This window comes from Rhinolophus sinicus, linkage group LG04, assembly GCF_036562045.2.
Source record: "Rhinolophus sinicus isolate RSC01 linkage group LG04, ASM3656204v1, whole genome shotgun sequence".
NCBI classification, from domain to species: Eukaryota; Metazoa; Chordata; class Mammalia; order Chiroptera; family Rhinolophidae; genus Rhinolophus; species Rhinolophus sinicus.
The window spans coordinates 151,944,547-151,971,112 of NC_133754.1; the positions used below are offsets into that span (position 1 = coordinate 151,944,547).

General features: G+C 40.4%; 1 long non-coding RNA gene across 1 annotated transcript in view; it reads right to left on the reverse strand.

Moving 5' to 3' along the window:
* LOC141571349 (uncharacterized) overlaps nucleotides 1–26,566 on the reverse strand; it is a 145,966-nt gene that overhangs the window by 67,542 nt on the left and 51,858 nt on the right. The window contains exon 2 of the long non-coding RNA XR_012496111.1: nucleotides 8,253–8,335. This is a non-coding gene — a long non-coding RNA (uncharacterized LOC141571349). The remainder of the gene's footprint in view (nucleotides 1–8,252; nucleotides 8,336–26,566) is intronic.

The following is a 26,566-nucleotide window of genomic DNA, read 5'->3' on the forward strand; positions in this document are numbered from 1 at the left end:
GCTCAATATATTCTCTTGCTACTGAGCTTACTTTGGGATCTTGTTCCTATTTATTATACTCCAAATGAGAAAGAGGTGGATTTAAGATGGAAGGATAGAGGTGAGGCGAAGGAGGAACAAGGGAAGAATCTATCATGAACAAGTGAACGCAAATGAAAGTGTGTTCGAGTAATTTTTATCAAATACTTTGAAATTCTTTTTCTCTCTGGAATTTTATATACCTCTTCATCATTAGCATTAATGAGTGAGAGGCTATTATAATGACAATGCTCTCTGGGGTTGTCATGCAGGGAGTCAAGTGGGGTCTCTAGTCCCGCTCCCCATATAAGAACGCAGGACATGGTGATGCCAAAAAGGAACACCCACGGAACCTTAGATAGGGGAGCCATACCACTATACTCTCGCTGGCAGCTGGGTTGGAGACACAGGAAGCAGGAACCACAGAATCTGCAACCTGCTGTCCACTTATCTCTGCCAACCAACCTCACTTGCTAGCTGCAATCCGCAGTGCTAACTGCAATCCGCGCTTGCTAGCTCAGCCACCATCTTCTTGCTAGCCCCTATTTTTCTGCTAGTGTAGCCACAGCAGTTATATTAGTGGCCAATGGCTCACTGGTTACAGCTGACGGCCAACTAGCCACAGCTGATGGCCATCCAATCACAATTGATGGTCATTTACTACCTGAGCCAGCACCTTTCCACGTGAGGCCGAAAGCCTGGAAACTGCACTCCTGACTCTGTCCCTACAGGGGTCACATAAAGAATGAGTACATATAAAATTTTGATCATATGGAAGACCCACTGAAGCTAATACCTAAATTATCCTGTAGGTAATTAAATATATTCTGACCCTATATTTGGTCTTAGACACTGATATGCTTTACTCTTATCCAAATCCTTTCAGACTTTACAATTTGGGGACCAATGTAATGTGTTTTCAGGTATCTCAAGATATCAACCATGAGATTTGTAACTGCTAATGAAATCATAGTGTACCCAGCAAAATAAACTTCTGGGCTGGGCTTTAACTGGTGATTTGGGATAGAAATTTCTCAGAGAAATTACAAATGCATTTATTCAACGAGAGAAAAAAAATCACAAATGTGGTGATTCCTCTGGATGCCTGAGAACTAAAATTTTATTCATATTCTTAATGACGTGTGTATCAATAGTTGCATTTGTTCTTCATTTAGAGTTTCTTAATCATTGCATTGATGAAACCTGTAATTCCTCCTGAGGTCTAATACCAACTAAGTTTGTGTGAGGTTATAAGATCTCTTTATTCTGATTGAATTAACGTTTCAAATTCATCAAATAAGGAGGTCCAGTTTCCATTAATTGGCCATTTTATTGACTAAACTGATTGACTTGAGCATTCACTTAGAAAAGCGTAGCGCAGCCGAGTTATTCACAATCTCCCTAGATTTAAAAGTTCTCATTGAAATCTAATGCTTGAAAATAAAAATGCACATCTCTAAGGAGCACAGGAAACTATAGAAAGCCAATTCATTTCTCCTTTTGTTTTTTTATTTACTTATTCAATAAATACTTTTTGAATACTTTCTGAGGTAACAACTAGGAACTTACAACTATAAACCAGTCAGAACTATTACCTCTTTTGTCCCTCAAGCTATGGCTAACAACTGGTGAGTGACTACCATGTAACCTGTCCTCAGTGCAAGGTGAGGAGGTGCCAGGGGAGGACATGTGCAAGATGCCTAACCCATACTGGAGCATGGGTGGAGGCAGAGAATAGACCAGGCTTCCCAGAGGAAATGACCAAAGCAGCTGGAAGGGGATGGGGAGAGACCGATGCAACAAATACATGACTTATTTTCCACTGCATCGAAAAAGAAAGGAAGAAAGAGAGAAAGAGAGAAAGAAAGAAAGAAAGAAAGAAAGAAAGAAAGAAAGAGAGAAAGAGAGAAAGAAAGAAAGAAAGAAAGAAAGAAAAGAAAAGAATAATAAAAAGAAGGAAGGAAGGAATAAGGAAGGAAGGAAGGAAGGAAGGAAGGAAGGAAGGAAGGAAGGAAGGAGAAAGGAATGTAGAAAATTCATGACTTCCTTGGCAAAAATCTGAGAGAATTCATCCAATGGTTTGTGTGTGTGTGTGTGTGTGTGTGTGTGTGTATAAAACAGGAAAAATGGGTCTAATCACAACCTAAGAGTGAGAAAAAAAAAGTCAGGTGGGAAAACACCAGCAGAGAAGGTTATGTGAGGGAGATAGAAGGTTTGAGGAAAGTAAAGCAAATTTTAAATAGTTTCTGGAAAGAACCAGAGAGAATACCTTAGGAAAATATAATAGGATTGCCAAGAGCATCGAGGGGGCAGTTAAGTCTAGAGATATATTAGTTTCAGTTGTAGAAAACAATGTAATAGTTAGACATTTATACCCCTCACAAATGATAACCCCCTCACTCAATCTACGACCCCTCTGACATAGTAGATAGCTGTTACAATTCCACTGACTCTATTCCCTATGCTGTACTCCACATCCTGTGACTATATATATATATTAAATTATAGTTGACATTCATTAGTATTTGGCTTCAGCTTCAGGTGTGTTCACTGCAGTGGTCAGGTGCCTACACCGTCCATGAAGTATTCTCCCTAATAAGACAAGTGTTAATCGGATACCCTACAAAATCTTTATAACATTCTTGATTATATGCCCCAAACGGTCTTTCGTATCCCATGGCAATCTTGTGGTTGCCAGTTGTGCTTTCTAATCTCCTCACCTTCTCCCTCATCCCCATCCCCGTCCCATCTAGCAACAGAGGCATCATTTCCAATTGTTCTGTGAGGTCAAACCATAGCACTCCACTTCCCAGGTGTAGATGCAAAGGAAATGGAGAGATGGATGATGGAGGGTGAGGCTTTTGTTAGACTGGAGTGTTAAATTAATCACAGGCAACGAGTGAGTTCTGAGACATAAACCATGCAGTCTCACATGAATAGGAAAAGTAGTGACGTCTGGGTGAGGCTGGTAGAGGGGTTCAAGGTATTAGGAGTTTCAGCAGGGTCAAAGATCAAATCTAAATAGTAACTCACTAAGAGGGCTAAAAGACAAGAATTTGTGGGGGGCAGCATGTGAATTTACATTTGGTAAGGGAGCCATTCTTGATGATGAGACACAGTGCAGCATGTGCCTAAGGGAACAGATAGATGGCTGAAGGGAAGTAGAGGGAAAAGTCTGTGGAGGAGGGGCCCTGGGTGTCAGGAGAAACAACCATGCAGGGGTTGGAGTTGCACGGGAGGGAGTTAGGATGTGAGTCATGATGCAAGACTGCGAACCACCCATGTGCTAGGCTCACTAACGACTGACAACAGGATACGTACTAGTAGGCCTCTCATAGAAGCAGGATTTAAAAAAGATGCTGGAGAAACTATAGCATGGGAACTCGATCAACACCAACCCTGCTTCCCTGCCCCAAGATGGAAAAATAAGCAGCTTCTCCTAGAGAAGTTATCAGTGACTTACTGTCCTCAGGAGAGAGCGAGCCTCTGGAAGAAAGGTGAAGAGTTGAGGATTTAAACATGAAGAGATGCCATGACTTGCCCGGAGTCACCAAACAAGGCACTAGCAGGGTTTTGCCCATAACCCTTGGTACTTAAGACTCCGGTATTTGACAGGGGCTTCCTATTACAAGTACCTGCAACTCGCTGCCAAGTGCTTCCTATGATGCAGGAAGGTGCTTTCCTCACTCTGACAAAGGACAGACAGAAGGGGTGGGGGAGACATGCTCCCAGGATTAACCCTTAACAAATGATTGAAGGAAATGGTGGATACATGTCCCACGTTCCTTTATACCCAGACAGGACAACTCTAAGGTCTGTTCTATACAGGTTCACAAAGTCCCCAGAGGGACCGAGCTACAGTTGTGTCCACATCTGCTCATTAGTGCAGTCTGTGTTGGTTTCCTTCACTTGCCTTATCTCATGTCCCCACTCTCTTAACTTCCTGGGATTGTGGTTGCCAGATAAAACGCAGGATGCCCAACTACATTTGAATTTCGTATAAACAATAACTGATATTTTGTAGTGTAAATATGTCCCAAATATGTCATGGGACATAACTTATACTAAAGCTTTTTTTTTTTTTTTTTTTTTTGGCTATTTGAAATTAAAATGTAGCTGGGCTTCTGCATTTTTACAGTAGCTCCCCTTACCCATTTTGCTTTCCATGGTTTCAGTTACCCATGGTCAACTGTGTTCCAAAAATACTAAATGGAAAATTTCAGAAATAATTCATAAGTTTTAAATTGAGCACCATTCTTGGTAGCATGATGACATCCTGCCCGAGCCATGAATCATCCCTTTGTCCACTGTATCCACACTTTATGCCCAACCCACCCATTAGTCATGTAGTAACCACCTTGGTTATCAGATTGACTCCGTGGTATTGCAGTGCTTGTGTTCAAGTCACGCTTCTTTTCCTTAATAATGGCCTTAACGTGCAAGAGTAGTGAGCTGGCAATACGGATATGCCAAAGAACAGCCATGAAGTGCTTCCTTTAAGTGAAAAGGTGAAAGTTCTCTACTTTATAAGGAGAGAAAAAATATTTTATGCTGAGGTTGCTAAGATCTACAGTAAGAACAAATGTTCTATCTGTGAAATTGTGAAGAATAAAAATGTGTGCTAGTTTTGCTGTCACACTTCAAACTGCAAAGCTTATGGCCATGGTGCATGATAAACGCTTAGTAAAAATGGAAAAGGCATTAAATTTGTGGGTGGAAGACATGAACACAAAACGTGTTCCAATGATGGTAATGTGTTTCCCCAGACAGCATGGAGCCTGTACAAAGACTTCAGCAAGGGATCCCCTGAAACAAGTGATACTAAGCCATTTACTGGAAGTAAGGGATGGTTATACAGATTCAGGAATAGATTTAGACTGAAAAATATAAAAATTATTTGAGAGCAAGAGAGAGAGAGAAACCACATTCACATTACTTTTTTTACAGTATATTGTTATAATTGTTTGGTTTTATTTTTAGTTATTATTATCTTTTACTGTGTCTAATATATATTAAATTTTATCACATATAGGAAAAAATATACGCAGTATATATAGGCATCCACCGAAGATCTTGGAATGCATCCCCCAAGCAAATGCACTACTGTATTTGCTAAATCTGGCAACACTTTCTGGGATTGCTTTCCAAATAATTTACTTGTATTCATACCCTTGCCTCAGGGTCTGCTTCTGATGGAGCCCAAATTAAGAGCCAATAACCATCCTAGAGGGATAAACTTCCAAGAAGAAAAGAACACACTTCAGAAGCAACATCCTACTGAAACATTCAAATCAGATTGAAATGATAAAGGGCCGTTCCTCTAATGTCAGCTATAAACTAAAGTTACCAGGAATAGGTCACAAACGAGCCTCAGCACATTTAGCCTGATTTGTAGAAGTCACCACCTCATCAGGGAAGCACCTGTTATCCAGTCACCTTTATTCAACTCAATGCCAAGTATCATTAGTACAGCAGTGCTGTGATGATGCTCTATTCATTCCATCACCAAATGTCCTAAATGTTGATCACTAGAGAACAGCCTCTGTTCCAATAAAACAATATAACTGAACAGGAAAAGCGGTGGCCTTGCCTTCCTGGTGATTTCCTTGACCTACCACTTATAACAATAAGTCCATCAACATTGGGGATCTCAGATGCATTATTAATAATGAACTTTCAAACTGAGGCTGTTTGTTAATAATTTAATTAAAACCCAAGTATTTGCTTGTTGTTGTTCCTCCTACGAGATCCCTTTGCAAATTCTGGACAGTAACTAATTCATCCATCCACCCCATTAACACTGCCAACATGTTCCAAGCTGATATTTGCTAAGCCCCAATTCCTTATTTCCAGAAAAGCCTCCAAGCCTTGATGGGGATGTGGTTTCATTTCTCAACTCTATAAAAACAAGCCTTTCAGAGTATTTGCATCTCCTCAACAAGTCTGGTGATTTCTTTGTCTTGAATTTCAATAGCAGAAGTTCAGTTTGTTTTTTACTTTTGTTCATGTGCAGTGAATACAAACCATTGGTGCTAATGGTAGGTTGCGTTCAATTCAGTTAGAAAATTTGTTCAAGTATTGAACAAAACTGCTGGTTTGTGAATATGTGGTAACTTCTCTGAATATTGAAAATGATGTCCTATCAGTGCTACCTAATTTGGGCATTCACACTATTATTATTTTAATGTACTACTGGCTTCTTTCATCTCCGCAATAGATAGCGCCAATCTGTGGCAGTATCAGCAAACCTGCGGGCTGCCAACAGCACTTGAGTCGCTAGGGAATGCAGTGTAGTTCACTTTAAAGAAAATGATTCTCACTTTTCCATGCATTTGCAGACTTCCTTTTGATTTCCACATTGAGCCTATTGACTTCAAAGTGTCCTTTCAGCATCACTCAGAGAGCCAGAGAACCATTGCGTTCTGATTTCTTGACTTTGCTCCATCCTCGGCACTTGTTTGAAACCTGTGGGGTGCTGGTTAGAAGAAGTTCAATAGGAGGCAGAGAGAGACAAGGGTCTAGTCTCAAACCTCCTTTCTGGAATGATTATAAAACTAAGCAGAGACTAGGGGGCTGGTATCATCTTGCCAACGAGTCATCTTCTGAAAATGAGTCCTCGGATCCATCATGGCAGGAGAATGGCTACAAAGGAAAGTATTTTATATAGGGTGCTCACATCTCTCTCCCCTGCCTATGTAAACGGCACCATTTTGAAATCTTAAGATATTAGACCTACGCCAGATTGAAAGAAAATAATCTCCTGATTTACACATTATTAAGTTACTTGAATATAGATGAGAGATGAAGGAGGATAAAGGTAGCTATCAGCATTTGTTTGCATCGCACGCTCCTGATTGTAGTGCAGGATTTCCCCTGTGGAGTGGAAGAATGGTAGAAACCCTGCCCAGAGGAGCTCTACAGGCTCTGAAAGGATGCATAGAATTGCACTGAGCTCCCTCCTATCTGCTTCTTTCTGAGGTCAACATTGTTCTGATAATAAGGACCAGATGGATTTGTGTTAATGTGCAACTCAGGCCAATACGTAACTTCATGAAGCCAGTCTGAAGAACCATAGTCCTGCTGTCCCCTTTCTTTGGTCCACGTGTTTGATCCTATAATTTATTTAACCGAGACATAGTAACACGGATTGATCACTTGAGGGGAACACAGCGACAAGGCATCCCAGGCTTTGTATCTCACCAATTGCAGGAAGCTCACCACCCAGTCAGCTGTCTATAATTTAGCTTTGTATTAATGTTACTTAACTATTAAACACATTTATATCATTTAATGTCTAGACTATACTTAGATGACATGAGATCAACGGTTAAAATGTGAAAAAACTGAGACAAACTGGGAATTTATCATTCTGTGAGATAAACTACTTGGTTATTTCATGGAATTCAACTGTCCTTTTAAAAAATTACTTTTTCTTTATCACTTGAACCTCGCTAGGCATACCAGTGTTTGCCAAGATGAAAGCTTTTGCACGATGCTAATATCTTCAGACCACACATTTGTATCTTCCATTCTGTCTCACCTTCACAGGGTTTTGGAAAGACCTAAGTTGAAAAACAAGAATTCATAGACATCTGCCCCTACGCTCTCCAGACCTCACGTGCCACAGGTTATAGAGTACTCCTCAGAGTATGCTGGGAGCTTGTTGTTGCTGCACAGTTTCTTCCAGAGACCCTGGTCAAGGGCCACATCATTTTAATCTGGGGAATGACTCTTTTGAGCAAGGCCCAGATAGAGTTAGTGATTTACAAAAGCTTTTATCAGTCTCCTGATGGCTTTTACAGAGTGGAACACTACATGACCCATGTGATTTGTTTTCATTTACAAAGGTGCAGAGACTTTGAATTTAAAAATGGAACGTTTTCTTCTTGTGCCAAATATAAACAATTTAACATCCATTTCCCATCCAGCTATTTTACTAGTTCAAAAGAGTTTATATGAATCTTATCTGTATTATATTTCCTGCTGATTGGCAGTGCCTCCTACTTCAGCTGGGAAGCCAAAAATGTGCTGGCTCAAATTTGAACAGGAAAGAAATAACAAAGAAAACTGGGAAATAAATGTAATGAGTGGTTACGGGGTGCTGAAAACTATACTTATCATTTCTTATTCTCGCAGAGTTGGTGCTGCCATATTGATTTATGCCTGGGAAGTCTTTTATGGAAACATACAACAAAAGCTTCAGATTATTTTGTCAACAAGAAAACACAGTTTACCTTATCTTCAAAGTCCTCATCTATTCCTGATTTGAGCATTTGAGCGGTTCCATATTCCTTGCTTGCTGAGATCTCTCTGAGCCCTAGAAGAGATTTGCATTGGATATAGTAATTCACCATAAAAGATAAAAGCCCCCAGAATGTCACAGAGCTGGTGGAATAATTCTGTGGGGACCATGAGGAATCCAGAGAATGAAAAAGTATTGTGACTCTTTCAGGCCAACTTCGAGTCAGTTTACTGAGCCCTTGAGAGTCATTTTTTTTTCCCCTTTCCAAAATGTAAAAGACATTTATTTGGCCTATTGTTTGAAGATCTTAAGTCTCCTTCTCACATTCAAGGTCTGGACTATTGAAAAGGAGAGGAGGGAAAGAACAAAAACAGCCGTCTAGACATTTCCAAGTGGAGTATCATGTTTATAAACCATTTTCCTTGCCTTGTCCTAATAACACATTATGAACTGATATAAAATGCTAAATCATAAACTCGGGCCCTACTATAAGGAGGACATGTAAGAGTTATGGTTTTCTTTAAAAAAATTAAACATTAAATTTTTCTTCAAGTTCGTATTAATTTCTATTAAAGACCCTCCTCTAGTGGCCCTTTCCAGAAATGTTCTCATTTACTCTTGACTTCCTACCCTCACATTCCCTTACACTCCCCAACCTACACTCCATCCTGTTTCCACTCCACTCTCAAGCCTCAGTTTAATTGGATTTACCAAGTATGTGGGGAGTGCATTATTTTTCAACAAATACCCTTAATTTCCTATTAATTGACATCTTGATTATCACCACCATCTAAGAGTTAGATGCTCATATTCAAGATAAGACATAAGGCAACTTTAATACTGATTAAAGAGGGATAGGTGTAGATGTGCTTTCTGAGGCTCTCTAGGCAAGATGGGTGCAGTAGAAAGAGCATTACAGAAATCCCAGGTTCCAATCTTTGATTAAAGCATGTAACCTCTCTGGGCCTCCATTTTACTCATCAATATAATGAAGGCATAGAGCCTAAAAACTTGGAAAAGTCCCTGATTCTTGAAAGGTTTTTTTTTTTTAAGCTTTGTGTTTCCAGGAAGCTGACTACATTTCTAAAAATTACTTCCTGGCATTAGAAGACCTTGCTATGAGGACCATGAAGTGTTTTACTAGAATACACATATACTGATTTTCATAATACTATCTTAAATATGTTGAGTGCCATTAGTTCACCAAGTGTTCATCCATAGGCAACTTCTCGCCCATCAGCCAACTCACCAGTACCCTGGGTAACAGCGTGAGCTGCCATCTGTGGTACAGTGACATTCTGAAGAACAAATGGGACGGTGCACATGATGACAAAATAACTGGCACACTAAAGCTCACCAACCAGAAACTTTAATAGATATTTGACAGAAGTTTCTTAACCTCCTGTTTTTTTTTTCTTTATCCTGTAATACACGCTTTCTCTTTTATGTCCACACAAAGAGAAACACGAATTTCCTGTCCCTGTACTTCCATGTGGTTTCCATTTGAAAGATCATCAATTATTTGGATAGTGATAACAAGATATTTCATTAAAAAGTAATCTAAATATTGAGCAACTCCATAAATGGAGAGCTCTCATTAATTTCATATGTAGTGTATGTAGTCAAAATTGAAGAAGAAGGCATACTGTTTCCCTAGCCTTAAAAACCCAGTCTCATATAGAACACATTGAGATAAGATTATATTTTAGGAAGGTACAAGTTTATTTAAATGATGTACTTAAATATGTATATTTTTCTTCTTACCAAGACACTAGTGCTAAAGCAGTAGAGCACAAATTAGATGTTCAAAGAATATCTGTGAGGGCAATGAATGGATGAATGAATGAGTCATCGTTATATTAATATGTTTTGCACTGCTAACTGAATAATGGGTGATGGTTATTGTAGAGCCTACTTCACCAAAGATGGAGAAATAATATCAATACGTCTCATATGATATCTTTCTTTACCTGTTTGTTTTCTTCCCCAAGGGCAAACTATTAGGCATCTTAGGGACATACACTATTTAGGCATCTTTGAGATTTGGAACTATTCAGAGCTCTGTCCTAAAGTGCAGCCCATTAGATAGGTAATCTGGTGCCTCATTCACATCTGATGGAGACAACTATTAGGTTCATTTATGCCAGACTTTGGTTGAATCGATACCGTAGAGCTAATGACTGAGTTTTCCTTGATAGAAATGAGGGAGCGGGGACCCAACGCTCTCCAGGTTCCCTCATGATTTTACTATCCTATGGTTCTCTGAAAGCAGCAACTGTGCTCACAGAATGGGTTTTGTTCACAGTAATGTTCAGTGGATAAAGATGATAATATTTATCAGGTGTTTATTTTTGAGTCGTGGGATTACTGGTGATTTTTAACTTATGATTTAAACTTTACCACAACATTTTTACAAGGAACATACATGATTTTATAATTATATGAAAAAATACAAAGTCCTTTCCATTTTGAGAAGAAAAAAACCTCACCATAGGAAGAAAAATAAAAGGTAACAAGAACAACAAAATATTAGTGTCCTTGTCCAGGTTTAGCCCTGTTTTTTAGACTTTAGCCCACAGATTTTTGGATGCCCAGCCCTGAGATTCTGATTTAGTAACTCTGGATGGTGCCTGAGAATTTGCATTTTAACAAACTGTAGGATCACACTTTGAGGAACCTAGGTCTAATAGTGAAACATCATATAGATATGAATCCTACAAAAATTATGCCTTATCTGTGACTATCACAGTTGTGAGGGAAAATTTCTGCATTGAATCTATTTAACCTAACTAGCATCTAGGGCAAAAGAATTGTCAAAAGGCAGAGCTCCACAGAAAAGTGTGGTTTCAACCCAGATGGGTCTTGAATGAACCTGGAATGATCAGCTCATCATTTTATAATTTAATCCACTTGAGCCTGGTCCCCCTTGGACTGAGAAAACACAGACTGATATCTAAAGTCAGGGGTGAATCAAGGGGCAGTGACTTGGAACAGGGTCTTTATTTGGGGTTTTGATACTAGACCGTGCTCTTAGTAACACAACTGTGGGTTCATCCCTTGGCAGTGGATTAGCTGGCAGTGAACTGAACTGACTATTTCATCACCAGGTTTCTTTTGAAGAGTCAATAAAGAAAAACTCACATGGAGAGAGAAAGAAATAGCTCCTGAGAGCTCTCAGTATTAAGTTATTAAGGCTTATGTCCTATGTAAAGTATGTGCATTATAATTAATAGAATAACAACTGAAAATGAATATCTAGTTAACTATGATTTTGTTAATTTGACCACAGTGCTGAGGCCTAAATGGCAGAAGAAAAAAAATGGATCTCTCAACCACAGAATGCTTTCAATTTACAAGTCCACACTCCAGAAGCAGTGGTTAACACTAATATTTATTGAATGTTTACTCTGTTCTGTTTGTGTCCTCACCAAAGTTTGTATGTTGAAGCTCTAACCCCCAATGTGGTTTGGAGAAGGAACTTCAGGAGGGGAAGTAATTAGGGTTCAATGAGGTCATGAGGGTGAAGCCCTCATGATGGGATTAATGCTCTTTATAAGAAGAGAAAGAGAGCTTAATGTCTTTCTTCATGAGCAGGCTGGAGGAAAGGCCATGTGGGGGCAAGAGAGAAGTCAGCCATCTGTAAGTCAGGAAAGGAGCTGTCACTGGGACCCAAACTGGACAGTACCTTGATCTGGGACTCCCAGCCTCCAGAATGTTCAGAAACAAAGTTCTGCTGTGTAAGCCACCAAGTTGGGTTTTTGTAATGGCAGCCCAAGTAGGCTAAGACAGTGCCTTAATTAAATTACCTATTTCAGTTATGTCCATATGGTCACTTTAAACAATAGAACTCAAAGCACCAAAATCTTTGCATGTTTTCAGAGTCAGGGTCACTTTGGCAAAAGCCTTCTTTTATGTTTTGCTATAGGCTGACAGCTAAAGAATCATGTTACATATTTCAGGTGTGTGTGTGTGTGTATGCACACATCTCTGCATGCTTACATAGGATAAATAAGGTTGTGTTTGCAAGTACATGTTCCTGAGGTAGGGTGGATATATGGACCCAATGTATTTAGTGGCTAGTTTCCTCCCTTTTTCCTTTTAAGTAATTTTCTATGTCTATATTTTTCCAGAAGGTGAAAAAGTCAAGATGAAGGAAGAAAGGAAAAGAAGGAAAAGAAAATAACCAAGAATGAAAAGAGAGAAGTAAAAGGAGAGTAATATGAGAGAGTAAATAAGGGAGCAGGATTTAGAAACAAAGAAATGGAGGGGTGACTTTGAGGGTCCCTACTTTCCCTGCCCTACCCTCTGCTCTTCCTCCAAACCCCCAGGCTGCTGCCAGACCCATCCCCCATCCTCTTCTACCCATTCCCTAACCCTGTGCATGCTGAAGCTTTCCCTCATTCTCCCAGTCCCACCCCCAGCACACCAGCTAGAATCAGAAATTTAAAAAAAAAAAATTATGTTCCCACCATTAGTATTGTACCAACAGGCTAATTAAAGAAAACACAAACAAGGAATTTTGAACATTTTCCAATTCTTTAAAACTGTGGATGATGAATGCCTTACAGCCCTTCATGAGGCGGCCACCACTTACTCCTCCTTCCCAGCTCTGGAGCCCTACTTAAATATATGCAGAATGGATACCAGCAGCCCCCCTTCCAACCGAATTCGAGATCACCCATTACATGTCACCCCATTATGCATTCTATTCTTTGCAGGGTTTGATTTTGGGGATGTACATTGCTGAAGAGAAAGAGGCCTTTAGGGTACAGTATATTTCAAAACACAATTAAACCCTTCAAGTGGAAATGTAAAAGGCGTTTGTATTCTGTGAAAGCCTTTGGCCTTATCAACTGCAGAGTGCTCCATAACAAGGCCATTAGTAACCACCCTCACACAATGGGCAACAGGCATCAGCTGCACAGAACAAACAGGGGCCCGGACACCACAATAACTTCCTGTACCTCCTGTTTGCTTGTTGAGCCCTCGAACATTGAGAGTTACTGACATACATACAAGCGTAACAGCTTGAGTCAATATTTGCCAGCCTAAGCCAGTGATTTTATTTAGCAAGATGACTGAACCCCTTTGAATAAATACATCTCCTTGCAGGAGGAGAGCAACCCCAGGCAGGCATGAGGGGTAGGGCTAAGGGCAGAACTAGCTGGGCTGGGACTGGGGCTCTGAGACTTCAGAGGGTCCATTTCCTGCACTTTTCTGCATCCTTGGTATCATGCAGGGTCTCTGGTCCCGCTCCCCGCACAAGAACGCAGGACATGGTGAAGCCAAAAAGGAACAACAACGGAGCCATGAATAGGGGAGTCATACCACTATAGTCTCGCTGGCGGCTGGGTTGGAGACACAAGGAGCAGGAGCCACACGATGCGCAACCCGCCGTCTGCTTCTCTGTCAACCAACCAACCCGCCCACGTAGCCTCAGCAGTTATATCAGTGGGTAACGGCTAACTGGTAACAGCTGATGGCCTACTAGTCACAGCTGATGGCCATCTACTACCCGAGCCAGCACCTTTCCACGTGAGGCTGAGAGTTGGAAACTGCTCTCTGGGTCTCTGTCCCCACACTGGAATAAGGGGTCCAATCTCAGTGGCGTGGGGTCCAGTCCAGAAGCAAGGTGGGAAAACTCCACTTCTAGGCTGCCCTCTCTTCTAGACTGGTATTTTCATCATGACCACCTGTAGGGCTTAGTACAACATTGGTTGCTGGATCCAGAGTTGCTGATTCAATAAGTCTGGGTTGGGGCCTAAAAATGTGCATTTCTAATAGGTTCCCAAGTGATATTGATACTGCTGGCTCTGGGAACACACTTTGAGAATCACTGGTCTAGACCAACTCTGTGCAACAGAAATGTAATGCAAGCCACATTAGTGATTTGAAATTTTCCAGCAGCTTGTGAAAAAGACAAAAAGAAACAGATGAAATTAAGTTTAATCATATATCCACAATGCAATTAATTAAAAATATAATCAATGTAAAAATTACCAATGAGATACTTTACATTTTTTTAAATCTTCAAATGCCAGTGTGTATTTTAAATTCACAGCCCATCTCATTTTGGACTAGCCACATTTCAAGAGCTCAATAGCCACATTCCATTAGTGGTTGTTGTATGGTACAGCATAGTACTACGTCACCCTCCAGGGTACAGGACCTAGGGATTCCCAGACCTACAACCAGAAACCTACCCCCCAGGGCCTGAGTGTCCCCACAAGTGTGTATCTTGGTGTTGGAATAGAGTGCACATCCTCGGGCTCTAGGGTGGCCCTGATGGTGGATGGGAGTTGAGGGAGTGAAGGGTATTGGAATAAAATTGGACATAAGAGCTAGAGTGTCTGTACATATGAACATGAGGCCCCTTGAGGTGTGGGACAGAATTGGGGTAGGGAGAAAAATGGGGCAAGTTGGATTGTGTGTCAGAGAGGGAGGGAGGGGGAGGGAGAGAGAGAGAGAAAAGAGAGAGAGAGAGAGAGAGAGAGAGAGAGAGAGAGAGAGAGACAGGTGTGAGATGACTGATTCTGCTCCAGGCTCCCTTCAGTTACAGAACAATTCATTCCCCATGACACACCCTTAATGTCAGAAAGTTGTAGTTGCTGCTGCATCACCAATCTTCAGGACACTTAGCTTTTTGGATTTAGAGCTAAGCCAGGGCACTGCTCATGAAAGGAGATATCTCACATGATTTCCTGCTGCAGGCCTCTCCTTCCAAGCTTTTCTCCTTTCTTGTACAAGTGGCTTGGGGTCTGACTTGAAGGAGCAATCATAAAGAGAATGATTCATTTTACACTGGCTGCAATGGGGAGAGGAGTCTGTGAGGAGGGGTTTGTACATGGAAATCAACACCAGCATTGGAAAGCATCCCCTTTTGCCCATATAAGTGCTGCCTCCAGGGTCAGTCGTTAGAATTAACCTGGATCCTTTTTTACTATTATTGTTTTTAATAAAGCTGCTGTATGAGAGACTCTGAAGTGAGCTCCCACTCTGAAACTGTACCAATGTGAAGGGAAAGAACAAATGGTTTCATTTAAGAATTATCTTTTGTTCCAGTGGGTACCGCTCCCCACTCCCACCTCACTCACTCACCAAGTCTCCAGAGAGTCAGAGAGAGAAGAGCGAAATTAAACCTTTTATGAGCATAAACTGATACCACGTAAAAGAGAATGAGCTCATTGCCCTGATTTTACAGGTTGTTTAATTTGTGGTACACAATAATAAAAGTTAGCTTTTGTAGGTACAGCTGTACTGAATGCTTACCATAGGCCAGACTCCATACTTGGTGCTTTATTCACCTCAATTAATTATTTCACCAATCCTATAAGATGAAGAAATGCAGACCCAGGATGGGTAAATGTCTCAAGAAAGATTTAAGTGGTTGAGAGCCTTCCTAAAGTCTTTTTGACTCCCCAAACTGCACTGTTTGCTGGATCAGAAAGATTGAATTGACAGATGTTCTTTAATTGCCAGTATAGGTGTTGAAAGGCTCACGTACCTTATTCCAGCAAACTTCTGTCATTCCTTCTGTTACAATGTACAAAAACAGGGTAGTAAGAAACTGTTTTTGTGATAACCTTGGAATCAGTCCTTGAATACTCTTTCTTTAGCCTCATAGCCAATTCATCAGCAAATTCTGTTAGCTCTCCATTTAAAGTAGAGGTGATAAGAACGCTGTATCACCTCCCTTGGTCCTCCACTTCCACTCCCGTCCTCATACAGACTGCTCTACATAGCAGCCAGAGTGAAACTTAAGTAAGTTAGGTCATGACAGGTCTATGTTTAAGGTCATCCAACAGCTTCCCATCTCATTCAGAGTAAAAGCCAAATTTCTTGCAGTGGCGTGTAAGGCCCTACATGTTCTTTGCTGATACACACACACACACACACACACACACACACACACACACACACAGTCCTCTGATTTCATTTTCTTCCACTTCCTCCTTGCTCACACCTCTCTAGCTACATTGTCTCATCTCAGTTCTTCAAGCTCACCAAGCACCTTCTTGCCTCTGAGCCTTTGTGTTGGCTATTCTCTCTGCTTGGAACACTTCTACCTCAGTCAATAAATGGCCTTCTCCCTCACTTCCATCTGGTGTCTTCCCCAATGTCTTCTTATCAGAGAGCATCCTGCCATGACCACCTTATAAAAACATAGCAAGCTCTCATTCCTTATCATCTTCTCTGAGCTGCATGTCTCTCCAGCACATTCCACTGTCCACCATATTAATAGTTATTTACTTGTTTCCTGTCTCTGTCTTTTACACTTCCCACTCTCCTCATCAAAATATTAGCTCCGTAGAAACTTGTTTGATTCACTACAAAAATAGTTTCTGGAATACTTTCTGAGAGGCAGAAGATACTCTGTAAATATTTGCTGAATGAATAAATGATAACCATTTGGCTGCCACCAGATATGGGAAAGGGGGCAATAAAATGATTGTTAGGACACCAATTGCTTGCCCAGATATTAACAGCCTCTCCATGGGGAGCCAGTCCTGACAGAATTCCTTAAATGCAAACCCAGAGGAGTTTCAGCACCCCTTCTGAACTGGAAGTTAACACTGATTCTGCCCGATGCTGCTTTGTCCCTGCCATCCAGGCATTTCAATAAAACAAGAGCACTGCAGTTAACAACCTACATTGTTCCCATGATCCTATGCATTGCTCAGACCTCAGAGAACAAGTTGGCCTCAGTGTGGGACTTTGGGCATGGGTGGTCATTCAGCAGTGTGGTTCTGAAGACTTCACTCTTTCCCTTGCTTATGCTGCCCTATCTGTCTGAATCTTTTGGGAGCAAAGATATAAAGTAGGACAATTAGCAATTTCTAGACTTAATCAATTCTTTGTGCCAGATGGTTCCATCAATGTGACTTTCCACACCTTGAGCTGGGAGCGCTCATGGACTGGGCATTGAGGCATAAAGCAGAGTTGGATAAAGCTGGTCCACTATTCCGAAGATTACGAACAGGGTTCAATGTCTAATTCCGCTCCCTCTGCTCTTCTAGCCAATGTGAACCTAGCAGCTCTGAGGATGACAACGCTGGGGAAGCCTCAACTGTTCAGAATGCAGCACTGACCAATTCAAACTGATGCGTGTTGGCTGGAGAACTAGAGCAAGTATTTACCTGCACACACTCAGGTGATGTGGTAATTCCGTCTCCCTCTTTAACCTTCTTTGGCTTTATGGATCTTTTCATACATAACTGGGCTATCGTTATTGGTTCAATCAACCAGAAACTTCTAAATTTCCACATCATCTTGTTTGGTGGTGCCACAGTCCATTGCAGGTATGTGCACCTCACAGGGCTGAAACAACAACGTGTATCAGAAAACCTGGGGAGGAAGTCTTCATCCCCCCCCCCCCCCCCCCCAGCAACGTTTGAGTGTGTCTTTGGCTGCCACAGGAGCATAGTTCACCAGGGTAATGTATTCTGAGAGTCTGCTGGAACACTCAGCTGACAAGAGCCCTGTTGAAACGATGTTCATTCCCCTGGGAGCCTTTCTGTTTACATGTACCTTTACTCATCTTTCAGCTGAATCAGAAACCTGAATAGAAACTGAAGTGTTTCAGAACACAGAGTGGATTCTGATGCTTAAAAGGACTTTTATACAGAGAAACCCAGAGTTAACAATCTTCACACGTTGGCTAGTTCTATAACCCTAGAATTGGGGAGTTATCTGGGACTATAGAGATTGCTTCCTGTGCAGTCCAATATGGTAATCATTAACCACGTGTGGCTATTTATTATATATTAACATTTAAAATAATTTAAGTCAAGTAAAAATTAAAATTCAAAGAAAAAGTTTCTTAGTCACACTACGTAGTCACAGCCACGTCGCCTGTGACTGCCATATTGGACAGCACACATGATAGAATGCTTCCATCGTAGCAGAAAGTTCTACTGGACAGCAGTGGCTAGACTACTCCTCTCATTTCATAGAAAAGAAAACTGAGGCTTATAGAAGTCAAGGTCATGTGTCTTGCCCTCTTGTCTTACAGATAGTATCTTGGCTCAATTAGAAAAGATCCAGTTTGTCTTACTCTGTCCTTTCATACAACCAGGCCATCTCCTATCTCTGGTGATAATATAAAATGTTATCCTAATAACATTGAGCGCAATTACAAACGACGGAAAGCAAGCTGGTGACACAACTAGCCATGAAGTGCCCCAGTATGTGTGATTCCAAAATAAAATTAAAATAGAGTCAGGAAATTGTCTCCTTCACAAAAGTCTTCAAGGCTAATGCTAAGAGAAGAGACAGTTTTCCCTCATAGCATTATGCTGGTGCCTTGCAGCTCACAGGGCTCCCTCAGTTACTATGGGACTGCATTACTTATATAACTATATAAACCTAATGAATGCTTTTTATCGTTTTTGTGGTGTGTTGTTTTTTTTTTGGGGGGGCGTTGTATAATGAACATCATGGGGGATTGTAAGTGCCTAAGTAACTCCAAGAAAACTTCCCTTGTACTGTTTATACAGGGTATATTTAGGAACATTTTGGCCATAACAACCAATTAACAATAATGGCTACTATTAGCTTATATGTGACAGAAACTAGTTTCAATTACCCTGTGATTCAAAACTTGCACTACAGCCTAAGGTGGCAGGGTTGAGCAAACTATGGTTCTATGGTTAACGACTCTCCACACAAAGAAAGCTAGAAAATTCCTATGAAGCTTGGAACATGTCTAAATACAAGAATTTCTTCCTAGTCATTTGACTAAATTTCCCTAGGCACTGTCAAAATCTCACCTTTAGGCCAAAGGACATCAAGCTAACATGACTTTTTTCAGGATAGATGTAGACCTGAGGAAATTTCTAGAACTCCTGAGGGTCAGGTACAGTATCTTTATTCCTCTGTATCCCTATCACTCAACACTGTGCTTGGAATATAGTACATGTTCATCTATTTCCTTCTATAAAAAGGAAGGAATGAAGGAAAGGAGGGAAGAAGAAAAAGAATGATATCTTTAAAATGTCATCTAGCCTCTCAAGTGAAGGAGGAACATATTTCATGGAGAAATTTAATTGTCCTAATTTGATTCCCTTTCATTACATGGCTCAAGACAATAATACCTCTGAGGTGAATACCTCTTAGTTTTGCCTACTTAGCATCTCCCATATGAAGAGCAGCTATCTCTTCCTCCAGCCACTACTTCCCTTTAGGTCATTTGTTTCAGCTGGAATTAGCCTATTCTTGGCTCCAGAGACAGACACTAGACCTGGACCTGGCCAAAAAGATTAATTGAAGTGTGAGCAAACTCATTAGACTAATCTTCAGAGACGTCAAGAAGAAACTCTCTGCTGGTGTTTCTAAATTAAAGGAAAATAATCCTGGAACTGTTACTAGCCACCTTTGGCACCTCATTAGCCAACTCAGAGGGAAAAGCAGAGGCAAAACAATGGAGGAAGACAGATGCCTAATGTCGTAGTTTGGACTTTTCAGTTACCTGAACCACTAAATTATTCTTTCTGCACCCTCCCCACCTGGAGACTGTTTTAGTTTGGTTTCTATTACTTTGAAAAGAAAGGACAATGATTATCTGAACACCAATCCCCAAAAATCATTTTTGACAGATTATCACCATGAACTTTACAGCTATTAACTGAGAGTTGTGACTTCCCCAAACTAGAGAATACTCTGGAACTTAGAGCTTTTCTTAGCTTTACAGGCACCTCTGTCCCTCCTGACAGGGATCCATTCCAGGTAGGTGTCCTGGGATCTCCACACTGTCTCCTCTGCTTTATCCCACCCTCGAGCTCACAAGTCACCCATTCATGATGCTCTGTGCTAGCCTTCTGTACTTCCCTTTCCCAGGCTTTAATTTTCCAAACCCATCTCCTGAGTAGGCTCAGCCCAGAAAAGAACAATGAGAAACAAAGACTTACACGCCACAGTGTATTTTCTATTTAATAACTGATCTATCACGCCATTTATCTGCATAAAAGGTTGGGTAACTCAGAAGTGGGTTGACAATTGTGGTCTCCAGGGAGTTATGTTTCCTGCTCTAGCGCATGAAGATAGACAGCTTGGTAGATACCAGCTCTCATGTGCTGAGAAATCTTCAAATATACTCAAGTGTGTTTTCTATGGAAAAATGAAAAGCAGCCTCATCAGAAAAATGAAAAGCAGCCTCACCAGAAAATGGTGGCTCAGAGGAACACACCATAAGATGATCTCGTAGCAAAGAACAGCATCTGCGTGGTTAACAGGCTGCTAGTATAGGTCCAATGGCTTGTTTTAGTTCCCACTGCAAAGGCTCAAAGTAACCCAGAGACACAAAGATACTGACTGGTGAAGCTAGAAATTTGCCCAATTTCAAAGCCCTAGTTCTTTCCATTATGCTTTGTTTTTCTTCACATATTTTATAACCATGCACTTTGGAGGACAAAGTATGGAGAAACTGACATTTTGGTTAAACAGATATTGTGTAGTTTATATGCCAGATTCAATTTTCAAAAATGAAATGAGGGACTTAGAGATAATAATGTAAACAAAAGCTGGCCTCACATTTATGGCTTCGTATTCCTCTTCTTCTATCATTAATCTATAAAAGTGTCATATATTACCCATCTGGTACTGTCAGGTCACTTTGTGATTCACCTTTTTATGTTTTCATTCAAAATCTAATTTGTATGTACACTAGCTTCTGAAAGTTCAGAGACCCAGTCAGGGTAACTAAAGACTATAGTGGATCATGCCTACCACCTGGGATTGAAAAACACAACTCTATATCCTGGAGTCATTTGTATGTCTTCCTTAGACATATGGGAGAAATAAAGATATGGATTGAGAAAGTTTTAGAGCCCAAATTCTGACTCTCAGGGAATTAAAAATCTTAAAGGACGAGGGTGTGGTTATATTCCTAACATCCTGCCCCTCTTCTTTTGCAACACCCAGTGCACTTGCTTTTTTTTTTTTTTAACTTTTATCGAACATCCTTACAGACTGTAAGTCTCTTGAAGGCAGGGGCTGTGAAGGTCTTCTGCAGCACGGTGTCCCAGGGCTTAGCTAGCACTCAGTGCCTAGCTGATGGTAGGCTCTTAAAAGTTGTTGCAATGAATGTATGCTTAAGACTTGGAGCACCTTGTGTTTCATTGGGAAGGGTCGGCTTGTTCTCCTTCTCACTGGTTGAAGGTTAGACAGATAGAGCTGAGGAAAAAGATGACACATAACTTTGAGCTAGATTTCACTTTGAAGACTGGGTTCCTTGCTCAGTGAGTACAAATCATCGGCTTCATAACTTGAAGAGAAAAAAATCAGAAAGAAGTGGTTTGCCCTCAGGACTAGTTCTCTAGAGATGTATGTCAAGTGAGAAAGAAGAAAAGCTTGGAGGTCCTGGTAGTTCCTTCTACTCCTGGGTCACTCCTACCTGCAGAGTGAGGCGGGGATAACACAGCCGATGATGGATGGCAGTCCAAGGAATAGTTACTTTTCAGCAGTAGTGCCAGAGAAGGGAGCACCCTCTGCAGGCTCCAGAACAGAAGTCCAGTATTTCTGCCTTGCCTAGAGCTAGATTATCCAGGGGTGGAAAGATCCAAGGGTGGCCATATCTAGGAGTAACTTCAGCTCAAGAACTTCAGCAGTTCCTGGAAGAAAGACATACCTGGATAAAAAAGGCAGCTGTTATGGAAATAACTGGGTCCTACATTTGCCTCACTCCAAAGACTTCAGGAGAGGTTGCTTGAGGGTCTGTACAGGCATCTTTGCCCTCTGGTTCAAGAGGTACAGGAAGCTACAGACAGTAATTTCACTCCTTGGGAGCAAGTCCACGGTCTGGAAACTTCTATCGCCCTGTGTTCCTCCACTTAATAAAGGATTCTGTTCCCTGATCCAACCGGGAGATTACTTATCCTGCTGTCAGGATATTTGCTGCACTTGACTTGGGTCAAGTACGTTTTACAAGTAAGTTGCTTGTCAGAATATCTAACTGGATAACAAGCTTCCAAGAAATGGTCATACCGTATGACTACTGTTGTACGCATTTGCTAATGAATTGTGGAAGAATGGCAGAATTAGTTCTGACTTGATTTCACTGATAAATGCAATCTGTGAGGAGACATTAGTCCCACCTATTTATAATGGTTGGAAGCCACTGATACCAAAATAATTTAAAATTTTTGAATGGGCAAACTGGCTTAATCAAGTCTGCCATACCTCCAGCCCCATTTTTTTTTACCTTACCTACCAGTTCTCCAGCTTACTAGTTCTGTGATTATGATAAGTCCCTTAACACTATCTGAGTCCATTTGTAAACTCATTCATGCATATCCATTTAGCTTTTCTTCTTTCACCAAGTGTTTATTGAGAAACTACTATGTGCTAGTAACTGCATTAGGTGTTATAAAAGGGCTGCTGATAGTTTCACCCAGTAATTCTGTATATTGAGATAATTTAGGAAAGCTTCTAGCACAGAAGGGTACTTAATAAATTACTACTATACATGAATTTAGGGGAAAAACAAAACATAGTAGATGGTAAGGGAGAGAAAAGCCTCTTTCAAGGTTTGGTCCAGCTAGGTGCTTAAATCTTGTGTATTACTACTAAAAGCTTTAGAGGAATATTTTTTCTCAACTCTAGAAAGGAGATACTAGTCTGAGTAATTGCCCAAAGGCCAGGTAAAAATGAAGTTTAATATCAGCACACATCCTTGCACCTGTATTCCCCTACTTTTGCTTTGGAATCCAGTCTGTGATATGAGGCATATTCAGAGCCTTCTTGTAAGGAAAGCCACCATGTGGGGAGCATGCGGACAGGTGCTGTAACTTCAGGGGAACTGGGGCTTCCCTGGCAGGCTCCCTGAACAGTCCTCAGTGATCATGTTCACAACGTGCTCTGCGGAAACTCTGCTCCAGAGGCTCCCCTTCTGGTTCTCCCCAGTCTCTCCAGTTGGTAGCTCAATTTACACCACACAGGTCTCCCAACAGTGCTGCTGGGGTACCTAAGGAAATTGTTTCTGTACTCTCTCTACTCTGACAACTTAGAGTGAAACTGGGATACAAATTTTCAAAATACCAAGAAGTGGGTGGGTATCCTCCCGGCCACAGTGAAAAGCCAACAAATTCTTATTGGCTGCTTTGCTTGGAGAATCAGTGGGGGTTAAATGTCCTGCTGAGAATGGGGAATCTGGTGTGTTTCATAAGGCTGAGTAATCCTTAGGTGAGGCAAAGTGAAGGTTTTTCTCCTAGGAACCTGCTGACTAATGTGAGGTGGGAAGAGCCCTGAGCAAATGCAGCTGGTGTGCAAGTAAGGAGCCATTTATTAACCAGCAGCCTGGGGGCCCTGGTATGGGGATAAATTTAGGGCAACTATGCATTTCACTTACTCTTCTTCCCCAAGAATCAGGCCTTGCAGCATTGTCAAAAATAGGAAGAGATACTAGAGAATTCTGTGTCGTAATCAGTTTCCAAATAATCCTATGCTGTGCAAAAGTAGAAACAATATTCTTTAAGCCAAAAGCTTTGTATTGTATTTTTGACCTCATAATGAATTTTTAGAAATACATCTCTCACTCTGCTTTTTGTCTCACCCAGCCTGGTTTGGTACTCCTGTCAACGTAGATAGTTTTAGATCTTTGCCTTCTCTTCAATGGAACTTGACCCCCTAACAAGATAAAGGGGGATGCTTACAGGACCCATGACTTTCCTTATCATTTCTTTTTGTCTTTGAAGAACAGCTTGAAAGAAAGACACCTTATTAAATGCAAAGTGAAGAAAACTTTCTTGATCAAATTGCCCAGCTTTTCTTTTTTCCTTTTTTCTTTTTCTTTTTGTAAGTCTACATGTATAAAATTCTGCTAAAGATATTTGGAAGAAATTTTCAAGGAGAGTGAATTATGGAAACATTTGATTTTATAACTCACTTTAGAAAGGTTAAGAAGAATTTGGTTCCATCCAGAGTGTGGTAGGGATGGAATAAAGTCATCTTCATTCATTTAGAGAAATACAATCAAAGAGAGTCAAACAATAGTAGGAGGAAAGGTCAAAATTCACCGATTTTTAAAAGTCATTAATATGTTTAAAGGCAGTCTCCAGCTTTACTGCTAGTGGTATGAGGGACTACATTTATGAAGCAATTAGTAGCAAGTTAAATACAAAGAATGCTGATAAGAATGTAATGCCAGACAGCTACAGTGGTTCATGTTTGCTTTAACAAAAAAACAAAAAAAAAAATGTGTTAGCAATCCAAACAAAGAACTGTCATTCCAACACATTAATTTTTCTTAAAATTGTGGAAGTCAGTTTCAAAAGTCTAAAAATTTGAAATTTAACTTTGAAAGTAAAAATTCACCTGGCTTAGATGCAATGGGCAAGATCAGTTCCAAAAGTGACTTCTTAAAATAGAACTGTACACTACTCAAGTGATACAGAATTAATATCAGAATAGGTAAAGAACTACAAAAACAAACGACCCAATTCAAAAATGGGCAAAATACTTGAAGAAACATTTCTCCACAGAAGATATACAAATGACCGGTAAGCATATGAAAACACATTCAACCTCATTGGCCATTAGGGAAATGCAAATCAAAAGTCCAATGAGCTAACACTTCACACCCTTTAGGATGGCTGGTATGAAAAAATGAAAATAACCAGTGTTGACAAGGTTGGGAAAAACTCACCCTTGTGCATTTGCTGGTGGGAATGTAAAATGATGCAGTCACAGTGAAAAGCAGTGTGGCAAGTCCTTCAAAAATTTAACATAGAATTACCATATGATCCAGCAATTCAATTTCTAGGTATAAACCTAGAGGAATTGTAAGGAAGAACTCAAATAGCCGCCTATACCTCTGCTCATAGCAATATTATTCACAACAGCAGAAATATGGAAATAATCCAAATGTCTGCATCCATTAACAGATGAATAAATAAATGGATAAACAAAACATCACACAGACAAACACAAACAGACAGACACACACACACACACACACACACACACACACACACAAACACACAGGAATATTACTCAGTCATAAAAAGGAAGAAAATTCTGAAGTATGCTACAACATACATGAACCTTCAAAATAATCTGGTAAGTGAAATAAGCCCAATACAAAGGACAAGTGCTGTATGATTCCATGTATATGAGGTATCTAGAATTGGAAAGTTCATAGAGCCAGAAGGTAGACTAGACATTGCCAGGGCCTGGGAGGAGGGAGAAATGGGAGTTATTATTCAATGAGTATAAAGTTTCTGTTTGGAACAAACAACATGTTCTGGAAATGGATAGTGGCAATAGTTGCACAGCATTGTGGATGTACTTAATTGTATACTTAAAAATGGTTAAAATGGTAAATTTTATGTCACGTATATTTAGCACAATTTTACAAAGATTATTTTAAATTCTCTCTCAGATGCATAGTATACATTTTCTGACACCAACTGAGCCTGGACTATGGGTCCTTCCTTTGTATTCTGACATCTCCCTGTACTTGTCCAGTCATGAAATGTGTGACATTATATTTTAATTTCTTGCTGCATTCTTTTTACTAGAGTATAAGCCGTGAGGGCAGAGACCATGTCTGACTTGCTCTTGGCATGTCTGATACCTGGCACTGTGCTTGACATCTAGTACCTGCTCAATAAATACTGGTTGTAGCAAACTGAAGGTCATTATTTTTAGTAGGATTGTAATCACCTCCTCAAACCTCAATTTACTTTATGAAGAAAACAGACTGCCCTAGATCCCACTGTTTGTTTGAAAATCCCATATTAAAATGTTAAATACAAACTTTCAGGAAAGAAACTCAAATTGTTGGGGTTTTTTTTATTCTCTGCTACTTTTATAATTTAATATAAAAATACTCTAATTTAAAAAAGAAAAAAAAAAATAGCCACATGGAAGCCAGTGCTGCCTTTTGCTACAGACTCAATCTATTCTGAATTTTTTGTGATCTTCAGGACCAACTGAAACATTTTTTGCCTTTCTGATTCAAGCCTACCGCCTAGTGATGAAAAGGGGGCAATTGCAGGTATAAAGGGCAGACTTTCTAACTTACAAACACTTGCCCAAAAGGTCTGTGTTTTGACATTCTTCATTCTTTTACAACAACATTTTGACAAAGGCATAGGTACTGCCTAAACACATATGATTTATGATAAAATTGTAATGAAAATAAACATGTAGCTAATTTTCAAAGATGTCCCCTTGATGAACCTTGTCACCCCCAAATAACGTTGGTTAGTCCATTCCCATACTCTTCTAGTCTTGCCATGTACAAGCAAGAGAACATGACAAAAGTGACTCTGCATGACTCTGACTTAGGTCATGAGATGTCATGCAGCT